Raw genomic sequence first — 17,390 nt, 5'->3', positions numbered from 1 at the left:
CCAGTTTGTGACTTAGTGGCCAATTTGGTGGAAGTGCGTACATAAATTCATCTAACCATGAACATGGATGTATGTCGTTCTTCGAATTGCGAAAGACCTTAAATTTCCGAAAAGTTAAGAAGTGTTTATAGTCAAAGTTTTCTCCTCGTGGCGACAAAGACCTACCGCGTCTGTCCCAGTCCCAATGTCGATTATTGTCAAGTTCGCGCGCCTGGCGCTCTCTTGTTGCATCTCGTAAATGAAACAAATTATTTTCTTCAAACCCCTCTGCTATCTGTGATTCTAAATTTCTTCTGCTGTCTTTTCCTACGATTTCGCCTTCAATTTGTTTGACTTGCTTTCGTAATGCCTCGAATTCCCTTTTGACGCGTTCATTAAATTTTCCCTGATTTTCAACATGCTTATTTATGTTCTGGTACACTTCGGTTTCTGCAAATGGCAATGGGGATGTATCATCCGAATCTCTGTCCCCATTTAAACTAAGACTTGTCAATTTATCTGCAATCTCCTCAACTCTTTCCGATAAGTCACCTATTTGTTCTTTCTGTTTATTTACGTCTTCCGTAAGTGTCGTGACTCGGGTTTCAGTATTGACACATTTAGTAGTTAACTGTTCATACTGTTGTGTTAAGTTATTTATTCTGTCATTTGGTACGGATTCCTCGATTCTTTCAAGTATTTCTTCCTTATCGTGTGCACGTTGTAAATTTAACTCTGAAAATTTTTGTACTATCGCGCGATCTCTTTCTTCCTGTTCTCTATCCTGTTCCTTTTGTCCGATTTCTATTGAAATTAATCTATTATTGTGAGCATTCAAAATCGGTTGTACTTCTTCTCTAATTTCTTTCTTTAATTCATCTTTCATGTTTTGAAACATGTCCCTATTCGTGAGTCTAACCGTGTTTCCATTGTTCCCATATCTGTTTTAATTGTTCCTATATCAGTTTCTAACTGTGTTGCCAAAGTTCCCATCTCTGTTTTTAATTCTGATCCTAACTGTGATCCCAGTGAGTCTAACCGTGTTTCCATTGTTCCCATATCAGTTTCTAACCGTGTTGCCAAAGTTCCCATCTGTGATCCCAGTGAGTCTAACCGTGTTTCCATTGTTCCCATCCGTGATCCTAAATTTAATATAGCACCCATCAACTGCTCCATATTAACTGGTTCAAAATTCTTTTCGCCCCTAACATTTCCCGCAAAATCAGCTTCTTTCGTTATAGCTGTAAAGCTATCTGTGTTCGATACTATTCCACAATCTTCTGTCGTTAATCTCGTATTCTGAAAATTTTTTGATTGTGAAAAGTTTTGAAATGGTTCCGGACTATTTTCACGACTTATTAAATTGTCTTCAACCTCATTATTCATCATACTATTCTCATGTGTTGGCGAGTTCGCCATGTTAACAATTTCGTGATTCTCACTATCCATCATTTTTGCCTTTTTCATCGATCGCGTAATCATTTACAAAACAAACAAAACTCATCACTATACGAAAATTACACACAATGACACTTTATCACCAACAATATCATTCCCTCGAAATGCTACCCGACAAACACGATTAACGAACAATTGAAATCTTCATATTTGCACAAATTGTCAAACACATATACGAGTCATCAAAAATTAAATTCTGCAAAAAGACCATTAGAAGAATAACAAGACAACTACAAATGTTCATTACCAAATCTACACATGCAATATAGACTAAAATAACTAAACTACAAATTACTTCAACAATACCACTTTCTGCTATTTTTACTATCAAAAGAATTCCAAAGGACGATCCTGGCAGGGTCGCCACGTGCATGGGGGCCTAATTAAATAAATATTATGCAAATATTTTTAATTTTTAGTCGCTGTCTTACGCAGTCTCGTAACCGGTTGGTACTGACCAGTATTAGTACGCAATCTGACTGCATAGAATAATAACAAAGAATGAAAGAAAACTTCCGTTAACACAATTAATTAATTAAGTCCCCAGCAACTATAAAACCTACAAAACAACAAAACACAAGTGTAGCTGATCTGTGTGTGGAAGTGTGATTCAACGTACACATCTGGCACGGTTCTTCCTCAATAAGACCAGATATTTTAAACACCATTTATACTGAAGTAATTAAAAAAAACAGAAATACTATAATTGCACATAGAAACCACAAATACAGTCTAATACAAGAACACAAGCCAGATGCTTTGTTGACTGAACCTGTGACCAAGAGGCATTATTGTTTAAGACATTGAAATAATAAAATAAAGGAATTTTTTACCTTCATATACATTGACAAAAAGCACACTCTGATCATTACAGCATCCCCAATCCAACAATATCTGGTGTCTAGCCCATCAAAACAATACTACAACTTTTGAACAAGCACTCACTACCGCAACTTCTCAACCACGACACGCTACTGCAACATCTCAACAAGCACTCTCCACTACTACATCTCAACAAGCACTGCCTACCACCGCTTCTGAATAATACTCTTTGGCGCAATCTCTGGCGCTGTGACTCAGTGTAGCCACCTTTCAGTACTTACACAGTGTTCGACAATAAGAGCGCTTAGCGACACCCAACAAACATTAAACACAATTTTAAACCTTCACGATGCTTTTTCTTCCTGAGAAGCCACACAAAATGATGAAAGGAAAACAGTTTTTCGCTTACTATACTTTCACTGCTCATGCAGAAAAATGCCGCATCATGCATGACGTTTTAATTTATTACTTCTTTACTACTAACTGCATTCGCGACATACTTTGTAGACACTATCCACATACAGCCCTGCACCAGGCGAGACGCGTGAGTTTTGTGCTGCCTTATAAATGAGTGACTTTTTTTTGTCATCGGTCTACTGACTGGTTTGATGCGGCCCGCCACGAATTCCTTTCCTGTGCTAACCTCTTCATCTCAGAGAAGCACTTGCAACCTACGTCCTCAATTATTTGCTTGACGTATTCCAATCTCTATCATCCTCTACAGTTTTTGCCCTCTACAGCTCTCTCTAGTACCATGGAAGTCATTCCCTCATGTCTTAGCAGATGTCCTATCATCCTGTCCCTTGTCCTTATCAGTGTTTTCCACATATTCCTTTCCTCTCCGATTCTGCGTAGAACCTCCTCATTCCTTACCTTATCAGTCCACCTAATTTTCAACATTCGTCTATAGTACCTAATCTCAAATGCTTCGATTCTCTTCTGTTCCGGTTTTCCCACAGTCCATGTTTCACTACCATACAATGCTGTACTCCATACGTACATCCTCAGAAATTTCTTCCTCAAGTTACGGCCGGTATTTGATATTAGTAGACTTCTCTTGGCCAGAAATGCCTTTTTTGCCATAGCGAGTCTGCTTTTAATGTCCTCCTTGCTCCGTCCGTCATTGGTTCTTTTACTGCCTAGGTAGCGGAATTCCTTAACTTCATTGACTTCGTGACCATCAATCCTGATGCTAAGTTTCTCGCTGTTCTCATTTCTACTACTTCTCATTACCTTCGTCTTTCTCCGATTTACTCTCAAACCATACTGTGTACTCATTAGACTGTTCATTCCGTTCAGCAGATCATTTAATTTTTCTTCACTTTCACTCAGGATAGCAATGTCATCAGCGAATCGTATCATTGATATCCTTTCACCTTGTATTTTAATTCCACTCCTGAACCTTTCTTTAATTTCCATCATTGCTTCCTCGATGTACAGATTTAAAAGTAGGGGCGAAAGAGCTACAGCCTTGTCTTACACCCTTCTTAATATGAGCACTTCGTTCTTGATCGTCCACTCTTATTATTCCCTCTTGGTTGTTGTACATATTGTATATGACCCGTCTCTCCCTATAGTTTACCCCTACTTTTTTCAGAATCTCGAACAGCTTGCACCATTTTATATTGTCGAACGCTTTTTCCAGGTCGACAAATCCTATGAAAGTGTCTTGATTTTTCTTTAGCCTTGCTTCTATTACTAGCCGTAACGTCAGAATTGCCTCTCTCGTCCCTTTACTTTTCCTAAAGCCAAACTCATCGTCACCTAGCGCATTCTCAATTTTCTTTTCCATTCTTCTGTATATTATTCTTGTAAGCAGCTTCGATGCATGAGCTGTTAAGCTGACTGTGCGATAATTCTCGCACTTGTCAGCTCTTGCCGTCTTCGGAATTGTGTGGATGATGCTTTTCCGAAAGTCAGAAGGTATGTCGCAAGACTCATATATTCTACACACCAACGTGAATAGTCGTTTTGTTGCCACTTCCCCCAATTATTTTAGAAATTCTGATGGAATGTTATCTATCCCTTCTGCATTATTTGACCGTAAGTCCTCCAAAGCTCTTTTAAATTCCGATTCTAATACTGGATCCCCTAGCTCTTCTAAATCGACTCCTGTTTCTTCTTCTATCACATCAGACAAATCTTCACCCTCATAGAGGCTTTCAATCTATTCTTTCCACCTATCTGCTCTCTCCTCTGCATTTAACAGTGGAATTCTCGTTCCACTCTTAATGTTACCACCGTTGCTTTTAATGTCACCAAAGGTTGTTTTGACTTTCCTGTATGCTGAGTCTGTCCTTCCGACAATCATATCTTTTTCGATGTCTTCACATTTTTCCTGCAGCCATTTCGTCTTAGCTTCCCTGCACTTCCTATTTATTTCATTCCTCAGCGACTTGTATTTCTGTATTCCTGATTTTCCCGGAACATGTTTGTACTTCCTCCTTTCGTCAATCAACTGAAGTATTTCTTCTGTTACCCATAGTTTCTTCGCAGCTACCTTCTTTGTACCTATGTTTTCCTTCCCAACTTCTGTGATGGCCCTTTTTAGAGATGTTCATTCCTCTTCAACTGTACTGCCTACTGCGCTATTCCTTATTTCTGTATCTATAGCGTTAGAGAAGTTGAAACGTATCTCGTCATTCCTTAGTACTTCCGTATCCCACTTCTTTGCGTATTGATTCTTCCTGACTAATGTCTTGAACTTCAGCCTACTCTTCATCACTACTATATTGCGATCTGAGTCTATATCTGCTCCTGGGTACGCCTTACTATCCAGTATCTGATTTCGGAATCTCTGTCTGACCAAGATGTAATCTAATTGAAATCTTCCCGTATCCCCCGGCCTTTTCCAAGTATACCTCCTCCTCTTGTGATTCTTGAACAGGGTATTCGCTATTACTAGCTGAAACTTGTTACAGAACTCAATTAGTCTTTCTCCTCTTTCATTCCTTGTCCCAAGCCCTTATTCTCCTGTAACCTTTTCTTCTACTCCTTCCCCTACAACTGCATTCCAGTCGCCCATGACTATTAGATTTTCGTCCCCCTTTACATACTGCATTACCCTTTCAATATCCTCATATGCTTTCTCTATCTGTTCATCTTCAGCATGCGACGTCGGCATGTATACCTGAACTATCGTTGTCGGTGTTGGTCTGCCGTCGATTCTGATTAGAACAACCCGGTCACTGAACTATTCACAGTAACACACCCTCTGCCCTACCTTCCTATTCATAACGAATCCTACACCTGTTATACCATTTTCTGCTGCTGTTGATATTACCCGATACTCATCTGACCAGAAATCCTTGTCTTCCTTCCACTTCACTTCACTGACCCCTACTATATCTAGATTGAGCCTTTGCATTTCCCTTTTCAGATTTTCTAGTTTCCCTATCACGTTCAAGCTTCTGACATTCCACGCCCCGACTCGTAGAACGTTATCCTTTCGTTGATTATTCAATCTTTTTCACATGGTAACCTCCCCCTTGGCAGTCCCCTCCCAGAGATCCGAATGGGGGACTATTCCGGAATCTTTTGCTAATGGAGAGATCATCATGACACTTCTTCAATTACAGGCCACATGTCCTGTGGATACACGTTACGTGTCTTTAATGCAGTGGTTTCCATTGCCTTCTGTATCGTGATGTCGTTGATCATTGCTGATTCTTCCGCCTTTAGGGGCAATTTCCCACCCCTAGGACAAGAGAGTGCCCTGAACCTCTATCCGCTCCTCCGCCCTCTTTGACACGGCCGTTGGCAGAATGAGGCTGACTTCTTATGCCGGAAGTCTTCGGCCGCCAATGCTATTATTTATCAAAATTTAGGCAGTGGCGGGGATCGAAGACGTTTTGATTATGAATCAAAGACGCTACCCCTAGACTACAGTGACTTAGAGTGTAATAAAACTCTGTTTAGTTCAGGAAACTAGGTCATTAAACTAGTTTAATTCGTGTATTAGTGTATTTTGCAAGCATACTATTAAAGGTTTCACTTCTCTTTGCGTATTATTCTAGAAAACGCGAAAGGAACATAAAGTAGGGTTACGATCGTATTCTTGCATACATTTTAGCGCAGTAAAACTTAATAGAATCTCATTTAATTGTTCTGTTCCGTTCCAGCAAGTTAGGAAAAGCGTATCCCTTTGTTGTTTAACTCTTATTTTGCGAAACACAGCGTAAATTTTAAATTCCTGTATATGAAAACTTTGTACATACGGTAGTAGCTTTGTTTACACACAGTTGCGACGAGGCCTAATTTTTGTAAACGTATTTTTCTTCTTCTTTCCGGTAATCTAACTTATTGTCATTGAAGTAAGTTTGTTTACATACGATTGAGACTAGACCTAATCTTTCGTAAACGTGTTTTCTTGTTGTTCTGTAATTTAATTTGACTTATTCTCGCTAAAGTGAAAGTGCCTGACGTGCCGTAGAATTGTTAACTCCGGGGTTTGGTGTGATGGGTGCAGTATTTTTTTCCACTGGGGTGACTGTAGCGGCGTGGGAAATGGGGAAGTGGATCAGACTCATCAGTGGTTCTGTAGGATATGCAGTAGATACAGGAAAATAGTGGAACAGGAGAGGAAAATTGCTGCCCTTCAGGCACGATTAGAGCAGGCTAGTGAAGATCTGAACAGATTAAGGAGTGCCGGCCGAAGTGGCCGTGCGGTTAAAGGCGCTGCAGTCTGGAACTGCAAGACCGCTACGGTCGCAGGTTCGAATCCTGCCTCGGGCATGGATGTTTGTGATGTCCTTAGGTTAGTTAGGTTTAACTAGTTCTAAGTTCTAGGGGACTAATGACCTCAGCAGTTGAGTCCCATAGTGCTCAGAGCCATTTTTTAGATTAAGGAGTGAGAAGGGTAAAGAGAGGTGGGAATTGGCAACAGGTAACAGCACTAACAGACCTATAACTTTGTCAGACAGCTTTATGGTGAATGTGAAGAATAAGTTTGACCTGTTGCTTCAGTTAGAAGCTGATGAGCCTCAGAGAGAGGTAGGTGTAGAGACGGCACAACAGACTTTCAGTAGAAAACTGAATAAGAATGTAAGGAAGTCTGCAATGAGAAAGAAAGTTTTGTCGTTAGGTAGTTCACATGCCAAAGGTGTAGGCCAACTTCTGCAGTACCAGATAGGATCAGAATACCAGGTCACAAATGTTTTTAAACCAAGTGCTGGTCTGGGTCAGGTGACAGAGGATTTAGTTTCTCTCTGTAAAGATTTTACCAAGGAAGACACCGTGGTTATTCTGGGTGGGCCAGGCAATAGTATTAACAGAGATCCTGGGCACAATATAAAGTGTGACCTGGCATAGATTGCCTCAGCAACGAGACATACCAGTGTTGAGTTTGTCTGTTCTGAGACGCCATAACCGACCTCATTTAAACTCTTCTGTCGGGAGAGTTAATTTGGAGTTGGAACGGCTGCTTGGGTTGGGTGCAGGGCCACATATTGGTTTGGTTCCTGTTGATTCTCTCAGTAGGTGGGATTAAACTAGACATAGCCTACACCTTAACAGGAAAGGGAAGGGTAAACTGGCTGGGCTAATAGCAGAAATGTAAGGGGGGGGGGGAGGCACTGCCATGAGTGGTAATATACCAGTGGTCATAGGTGTTGGAGCAGCAGATATTTTAGGATAGGTAGGACAGAACGTAGTCAAGTTCTAAGAGAAGTAAAGATTGAAACAAACCTTCACTTTGAAAAAGAAATCAAACAGCATAATCCTGGCACATTGTATCAGCGAACACAGCTGTCGGTTAAAAATTTACAGCAATCAGCAGAAATTTTATTTCTACCTGAATTCATCTTGGTAAATGTGAAATGCCAACTATCTTCAGTGCGTAAAAATATTCGAGGGCTTAGAAGTAAAATTAATGAACTACTTATGTGCATTGGTGATTTAGAGTCATTGAACCCAGTTGATATAATCTGCCTCTCTGAACATCATGTGACCACTGGTATAGATATGTTAAACCTTACAGAATTTAAGTTAGCCTCCTACTTCTGTAGACAAAAGATGGAGAAAGGAGGAGTTGCCACATTTGTTAAAAACGTTTTTAAATTTAAGAATATTGACATTAATAAATTTTGCTTAGAGCCGCACTGATAAGCATGTGCAACAGAGAGAGAATTTCATAATAGGTCCTTTATAATAGTAGCCATATACAGAGCACCTTCAGGAAATTTCAACCTGTTTATAAACGGTCTTGAAGATTTATTATGTCATCAACAAAGAACTAGTGGTTGCTGGTGACTTTAATATAGATATCCTGAAAAACACTGTCAGTGAACAGTTACTGAAATCATTTACATTGTCATTCAATTTCATTTCTACTGTAAATTTCCCAACTAGGGTACACAAATGTTCTATGACTGCCATTGATAATATATATATATAGACAATTCTAGGCAACGAAGCCACATTACAAAACCAGTAGTAAATGGACTATCTGACCATGACATGCAACACCTAACATTAAATTTTGAAAATTGTCAGGGTAAAACATACATCAGAACTGAGTACAGAAGGCCAATAAAAAAACAGTCAACAACTAAGAAATTTAGGAGATTGCTCAAAGAAATTAATTGGATGGATGTTTGCAGCATCCAAAACACAAATGGAAAATACAAAACATTCATTAATAAAGTTAGCATTTATTTGAAAATTGTTTTCCTCTGAAGGTAACTCAAATTAAGCAGAAGTCTAATAAGAAACCATGGATCACACAAGGGATAAAGATATCACGTGAGACAAAAAGGAAACTCTATCTGATACATAGGGACACCTTTGATACTAGCATTATAGCTCATTACAAAAATTACTGCAAAATATTGAAGAAGGTTATCCAGAAATCTAAACACCTGCATTATGAGAAGAAGATAAATACATCCAGCAATAAAACAAAAACAATATGGGATATAGTTAAGTCAGAGACAGGTAGGACCAGAAATGAGGAGGAACAAATAGGTCTAAAAGTAAATGAAACCCTGGTAACAAACTCATATTGTGTTGCAAACCATTTAAACTAGTACTTTGTCTGTGTTACTGATAGCATAGGGTTGTCAGGTTCAGTAAATAATGCAATGGAATATCTGAGACCAGTGCATGCAAGCAATCTCAGTAAAATGGAATCGATACTTACTTCACCCAAAGAAATAGAATCCATCATAAAGTCCTTGAAATCAAAGCATTCTAGTGGTTATGATAAGATATCAACAAAGTTAATAAAAGAGTGTTCGTATCTTTAGTTATTTGTGTAATCAATCACTTGTCACAGGAATATTCCCTGACTGGCTTAAATATGCTGAAGTTAAACCTTTCCACAGGAATGGGGACAGAGAAATGCTGTAAAATTACCGACCAATCTCACTTTTGCCAGCTTTTTTCTAAAATCTTTGAAAAGGTTATGTTCAAGTGTCTACTTACGAACGTTAGTGAAAATAACATACTGTCAAAGTCACAGTTTGGGTTTCTTAAGGGTTCTGATATTGAGAAAGCTATGTACACTTACAGCAAAAATGTCCTTAATTCATTGGACAACAAATTAGAGGCAACTGGCATATTCTGTGACCTGTCAAAGGCGTTTGACTGTGTGAATCACAGCATTCTTTTAAGTAAATTAAAATATTATGGCGTCACTGGTAGTGTTGCAAAGTGGTTTCAGTCATATCTTACTCATAGAAAACAAAGGGTGTCATTACATAACACTTCAGCAGTAGTCAATCAGACATCATCTGACTGGGAAGAAATTACATGTGGTGTTCCCCAAGGTTCCATACTAGGTCCACTACTGTTTCTTGTGTATATTAATGACCTGTCATCTGCTACATTACCAGATGTCAAGTTCGTCTTATTTGCAGATGATACAAACATTGTAATATATAGTGAATCAAATATAAATTTAGAAAGGGCAGCTAATCAAATTTTTACTGACATTAATAAGTGGTTCGTAGCCAATTCACTGCCATTAAACTTTGAAAAGACCCACTACTTACAAGAGATTTCCTTCTGGTGTGTGTATAAAATATGATGACATGGAAATAAGAGAAGCTGAGAGTGTAAAATTCTTGGAATTACAACTTGATAATAAATTCAGTTGAGAGCAACATAATAACGAACTGCTAAAGTGCCTAAACAAGTATGTGTTTTCAATGTGAATGATGTCAGACTTAGGAGATATAAAGATAAAAAACTGGCGTATTTTGCTTTTTTCACTCCATTATGTCATATGGTATCATGTTTGGGGGTAACTCCACAAGGAGAAAAAAAATTTTAGAGTACAGAAGTATATAATAAGAGTAATGAGTAGTGTAAATTCAAGAACATCATATCAAAACCTATTCAAACAACTGGGCATATTAACCACAGCTTCTCAGTATATTTATTCATTAATGAAGTTTGTTGTAAATAATACATCTCTTCTTTCCAACTAACTGTTTAGTACACAGTATCAATACTAGGAATAAGAACAATATACATAAAGATTTAAAATCATTTACTCTTCCCCAGAAAGGAGTCCAGTATTCAGCAACGCATATTTCCAATAAGTTACCAGCAACCATTAAGAGTTTACTTTCAGACAAGGCACAGTTTAGACATAATTTAAAAGAAAATTTTTTGGCCAACTCCTTCTATTCCATCCATGAGTTTCTCAAGAAGTGCAGTAGACCATTTTAATGAAAATTTATTATACTTTAATTTTTGACAATACTTGGTTGTAACAGCCAAGTAACTACCTACTGTGTGAACGATGGATGTATGGAAAGCAGATGTAAGTCTTAAGCCTGTAAATAGTGGAAGTTTAATTGTAAATCTTCTATGTAATCTGACTGTTCTTAACTGAGGATCACTGAAATGAATAATTTACTTAAATTTTTGACAATGCGTGGTTGTAATAGCCAAGAAACTAGCAAATATCTGAATGATGGATTTAATGAAAGCAGATGTAAGTATTAAACCTGTAAATATTAGAAGTTTAAATTTAATTCATGTACATAATTTTACTGTTTATTGACTGAGGATCATTAAAATTAATGAAACTAAAGCTTTTCTAATTACATTTTTTTAATGTGTATATCTGACATGTTCCACACTCAGGAGGATTCCCTCTTTTATGGGTCTATGGAATGAATAATTAATCTAATCTAATCTAGCACCACTGAATGTACCAGCAATATACGACACATAGTTCAGAAGACATATTGTTATAAACTCTGAGTTGAGTAAAAACTGTCGCATTATGCATGACATTTAAATTCATTGCTTCTTTGTTACTTATTCTATTCACAGTACATTTCCCCTACACTCACCACAAAAATGAAATAATCGTGTGGCATTGACGGCTGGGAGGCCCAAATGGGGATGTTCGGTCGCCAGATTGCAAGTCTTATGGGCGACTTGCATGTCGGTTATGATGAGGATACCACGACACCTAGTCCACGAGTGGAGAAAATCTCCAACCCAGCCGGGAATCGAACGCGGTTCCGCTACATGGTAGGCCAAGGCGTTACCACTCATGTAAGCAGGTGGACCACACAATACACAAATGGAGCTGAAAAAATGCAGCTGAATGAACCTGTAAAGCTGCATCATTCTACGATAGATATACCAGGAGATACGACGCCATAAACACTGAGACGCGTGAAAACAGGTCGAATCATTCATTAGGTTTAAATTTATTAATTCCTTGCTACTGGCTCTATTTGCAACACATTTCGCAGAGAGCATTTACATACCTCGCTTAACGTATCTACGGGGTGGCAATTGTTGAACTATATGGAAAAATCGTTAATTAGTTACAAACGACGGCATGCACACACATTATTCATGTAAACGTCACTGCAGATATTCGAATTTACCTTATGACGTGTTCGATAAGATTGCCATCATTGGCGATGATATGGCGCAGACGAATAGCGAAATTCTGCATGAGCCACTGAAGTGTCGGAACATCGATGCTGTCGATGACCTCCTGAATGGCTTTTTTCAACTCAGCAATGGTTTTGGGGTTATTGCTGTACACCTTGTCTTCTCCAGATTTGGAGAATATGGTGGCCAATCGGGGCCCTTGCCCGTGGGCTGTGGGTACCCCAGACCCAGAATGCGGTCCCCAAAGTGCTCCTTCAGGCCATCAAACATTCTTCTGTTTTGATGGGGTCGAGTTCCACCTTGCATGAAGAACATATTGTCGGAATCAGGGTCACTTTGGATAATCGGGATGAAATCATCTTCGAAAATCTTCAATTACGTTTCAGTAGTCACTGTGACGTCAAGGAATATCGCACCGATTATTCCGTGACTCACGACACAGTTACCCTTTGAGGGTGAAGAGACTTCTCGGTCGCAAATGCGGATTCTCAGTTTCCTAAATGCGCTAGTTTTGCTTATTGACGCACACATCCAAATGAAGGTGAGCTTCGCCGCTAAACGAGACCACTAATTCCCATCATGTCCTGCGGCCAACCGTGGAGTGTGAACGTCCTAACGCAAACAGTTAAGAATTTATGACGATTTTATTTCGTATAGGTCAATAATTGTCAACCTCTGCAAAATTATACTATCGTATTATCCGTAGTTGATGAGATATTACGTCGTAAGTATTGGGCTGTCTGAAGACGAGACAGCAGGTCGAAATTCGATGGTGACAGACGTAAAATATGTGTACAAATAGGTGTGAAATGTGTTACACATAAGTAAAATATATGGAAACCACGTACAAAAACTGTTTCTAAACCACCGGATTTATTTCAGTGAAACTTGGAACGCATATTACTTGCTGTGTGGGGGATGATGACATGAAGGGGGAGCGGGTAAGAAGAGATGGACAGACAGAAAGGGGTAAGGAGCACATGGTCACTGATATGGGGGAGGAGGGACAGAGGGGGAAGAGGGAAATGGTCAGAGAAAGAGAAGAGGATGAAGTGGAAAGAGAGAAATGGAAGGAGGAGATGGACTGCAGATAGGAGAGGATAGACAGAGAGATAAGAAGTAGCAAATGGCCAGGGAGAGAGGGCGTAGGATGTGGATGGTGGAGGAGGTGGACAGAAAAAGTAGGGCGTGAATGAGACGGACCAATAGAATTAGAATAAATAACGCCAGGTGCTCTGCTAGTATAGATATCATAGGAGACGTACATGCATTCTCTGCCGATGTTTGCTACCCGATAGGCAAGAAAAAGAACCTATCCAGTACAAGCATACGATAAGTGCTGACAATGCCGACCAGAGTGCCTGACGAAAAGGTGGATCAAGCGCCTGAATAACCACAGAAGACTGCCGGACGCCTGCCAACGCTCCGAGAAGACGCCTTGCCCATCCGACCGAAGAAGGCCGGTAAAAGCTTCGTCCTGCTTTTTCGCAGGCCACTGACAAACAGCTTCAGCCTCGCCCTGCCTTATGCACGCCTTCAGCCGCGACAAAGTGTCCAGTGAAGAGTGCTCAACTCAGCTACCAAACGTTTCATTATTTCATCGTATATGATGCCGCAGTTTGTCAATTACGCTTAAATTTGTTTCCACGTGTGTACTGAATAATTGTTAAATACTTTCCCCCTTTTCCATTATATAATTAGATGTTATTCTTTTCAACTGAGCAAGCACATGGAACTACTTCAGGTCGCTAAATAACAAGAATACACTTGCTGAAAAAATTATTGACGCATTTAAGAATAAGTACACCATCAGAATGCCAGGAACAGCTTGATAGAAAGTATCATGTTGAGTGCTAACTCTACTGTCATCGGTGAAGAAGTAGCTACTCCTAGACATTAAGCATTTGATTGTCACGCACGGTTCGATTTTGCAAAATGTAGCTGATGTATTTCCTTTACGAGGTTCTTTGTATATCCTATTACCATGATATATACATGCATTGGGCTTACTTTCATGACTGAATGTAGTTATATCATTTTGCCTTGTTGTATTTCATTTTGATTGATGCAATCGTTCTGTTCATTTGTAATATAAACATCTATTCACATTTTTCCTCGCTCACTGTGAATCTAGTTTGGAAATGATCAATGATTCTCAGATATGTAGAAATTTGTAATAGTCGGTCTGATGTGATTAGGTAATGCCTAGCCAGTAAGTTCCGGTGAAAGAAGTGACAAGCATGTGGCGGTATAGATCAGTAATGAGAATAACATCGTTTGCGTGTGTCTGGAAACGGCAGTTAATTCACTGGATCAACAAAACACGACCACAATTCCATGTTGCTAAGCAAGACAAACTCACAAATTCTGGAATAGTAGTTGGAGGAAACGAATGGTAGACTTACTTGTGACCGTCACGCCTAGCTCATAAGATTCAAGCTCAAAATTAACACACAGTTACCAGATGAAACAAGGACTAATAGCGAAATAACTGAATAACCGGTAACAAACGCAAGACGGACACGAGCGGTGTGATTTGAGGCAAAATGCTGGACGTGGACAATCGAAATCAAAATTTAATTGCAAAACCGGGAAGTACTGTGCAAAATACGTTCTAAAATATAAGGGTATTCCAGCAGTAAACTATAATCGTGCTAGAGAGGACAGAAGCCAAGGCACTAAAAAACAACACTACAGTAGTTAAATTTCAAGCAGAAATTGTGCACACCTTTGGTTACTCTTTGGTGGATCATTACTTAGAGAAGGCGACAGTCGGAATATACAGTGAGGTGAGTCAGACATAGGATAGCGATATTCACATACAATGCACAGATGGCGGTAATAATGCGTAAACTGGGTATAAAAGGGCAGTGCATTGGCGAAGCTGTCATTTATAGTCGGGTGATTCATATGGAAAGTGGCCACACGACGCTAATTAACAGGCTTTGAAAGTGGAGTGGTAGTTGGAGCTAGACGCAGGGCTCACTAAATTTCAGATATCCTTAGGGAATTCAATATTCCGAGATCCACCGTGTCTAGACACTGGACAATGCAGTGGCCGACGGCCTTCACGTAACGACCGAGAGCAGCGGTGTTTGCGAAGAGTTGTCAGTGCTAACAGGTAAGCGACACTGAATGAAATAATCGCAGTAATCAATGTGGGACGTGCGACTAACGTATCCGTTACGGCAGTGCTGCGAAATTCTGCGTTAATGGTGTGTGATAGCAGACGACCGACGAGAATGGCTTTGCTAACTGCACGAAATCGCCTACAACGCCTCTCCTGCGCTCGTGACCATTTCGCTTGGCCCGAAGATGTCTGGAAAACAGTGGGTTGGTCAGATGAGTCCCGTTTTCAGTTGGTAAGACGTGATGGTAGGGTTCGAGTGTGGCGCAGACCCAACTAAGCCTTGAACGTCAGGTGTCAATAAGGCAGTGTGTAAGCTGGTGGTGGCTCCATAATAGTGTGGGCTGTGTTTACATGGAATGGGTTGGTTCCGCTGGTGCAACTGAACCGATCATTGACTGGAAATGGCTAAGTTCAACTAATTACAGACCATTTGCAGCCATTCATGTTCCCAAATAACGACGGAATTTTTATAGATGAGAATGTGCCGTGTAACGAGGTCACAAATGTTCGCGAATTCTAGCGAATGATTTCGCCACCCAGATCCCATCGAACATTTATGGGACATACTCGAAAGGTCAGTTCGTACACAAAAATAGGCACAGACAACGCTTTCGCAGTTATGTACGGCTATAAAGGCAGAATGGCTCAATATTCCTGCACGGAACTTCGAGTTGCTGTAGTACCGCAGGCAAAAGGAGGTCGGACACAATGCTGGGAAGTATCCCAAGACTTCCGTCACCTCACTGTAAGGCCAGTGTAATCCTAATTTGCTAAGGGGACGTTTCAAGTGTATCTCACCCATCAGAAATTGCTCAGCCAAGTGTTTCAGAGATCCAATAACCTCACAAATATCATCCATAACGTATCACCGTGCCTCAAAACTTCATGGGAGTGATTTTCAGAATCGACTGGGTTTTGCTGTTGGGCACTGATGCATTTACAAAGACATCAGCACTTCTTTTGTTAAGTAACATTTTTTGATGAGACAACTTTTATGAACATTGGCAAAGTTTCTCGTCAAAACATGCAATATAGGAGTGTGGAATAACCGTGTTGGGTAAGTACGTGAAGTTGATCATCAGCATCCTTAGTCTGCTAACATTTGCTGAGGTGTAGTAGTCGACAAACTAATCGTCCCATAACGTCGTAAGTTAAGGCAATATCAGCCTCTGATTATGGGAGTTCGGTGAAAGTGGTGTGCCAGATCACTCGATCTTACATCTACATCGACATTATACTCCACAAGCCACCTAATGGTGTGTGGCGGAGGGTACTTTCGGTACCACTATCTGATCCCTCCAACCCTGTTCCACTCGCAAATAGTGCGTGGGAAGAATGATTGGCGGTAAGCCTCTGTATTGGCTCCAATTTCTCGAATTTTCTCAAAATTGTTCAAATGGTTCTAAGCACTATGGGACTGAACATCGGAGGTCATCAGTCCCCTAGACTTAGTACTACTTAAACCTAACTAACCTAAGGACAAAACACACAACCATGCCCCAGGCAGCATTCGAACCTGCGACCGTAACAGCAGCGCGGTTCCGGACTGAAGCGGCTAGAACCTCTCGCCCACAACGGCCGGTCGAATTTTCTCCTTGTGGTCAATACTCGAGATGCGGCGGGAAGCAGTATATTGTCCGACTTTTGAAAAGTGCTGTCCCGAAATTTCAATAGTAAATCCCTCCATAATGCACAACGTCTCTCTCGTAACGTCTCCCACTGGAGTTTGTTTAGCAACTCCGTAACGCTCTCTCGTCAGGTAAACGATCCCGTGACGAAACGCGACGCTCTTCAATGGATCTTCTCTATCTCCTCTATCAGTCCTACCTTGGTTCAAATGGCTCTGAGCACTATGGAACTTAACATCTATAGTCATCAGTCCCCTAGAACTTAGAACCACCTCTGCCACGAGGCAGAGAAAATCCCTGACCCCGCCGGGAAAGTCCTACCTGATAGGAGTCCCAGATAGATGGACAATATTCAAGAATAGGGCGAACAAGCGCATTATAAGCCACTTCTTTCGTGGATAAATTACATTTCCTTAAGATTCTTCCAATGAATCTGAGTCTGGGGTCTGCTTTTCCCAGTATGTGTTTTATGTGACCATTCCACTTAAGGTCGCTCTGGGTAGTTACGC

Source organism: Schistocerca cancellata, chromosome 8 (assembly GCF_023864275.1).
Source record: "Schistocerca cancellata isolate TAMUIC-IGC-003103 chromosome 8, iqSchCanc2.1, whole genome shotgun sequence".
Classification (NCBI taxonomy): Eukaryota; Metazoa; Arthropoda; class Insecta; order Orthoptera; family Acrididae; genus Schistocerca; species Schistocerca cancellata.
This window is presented reverse-complemented; position numbering follows the sequence as displayed.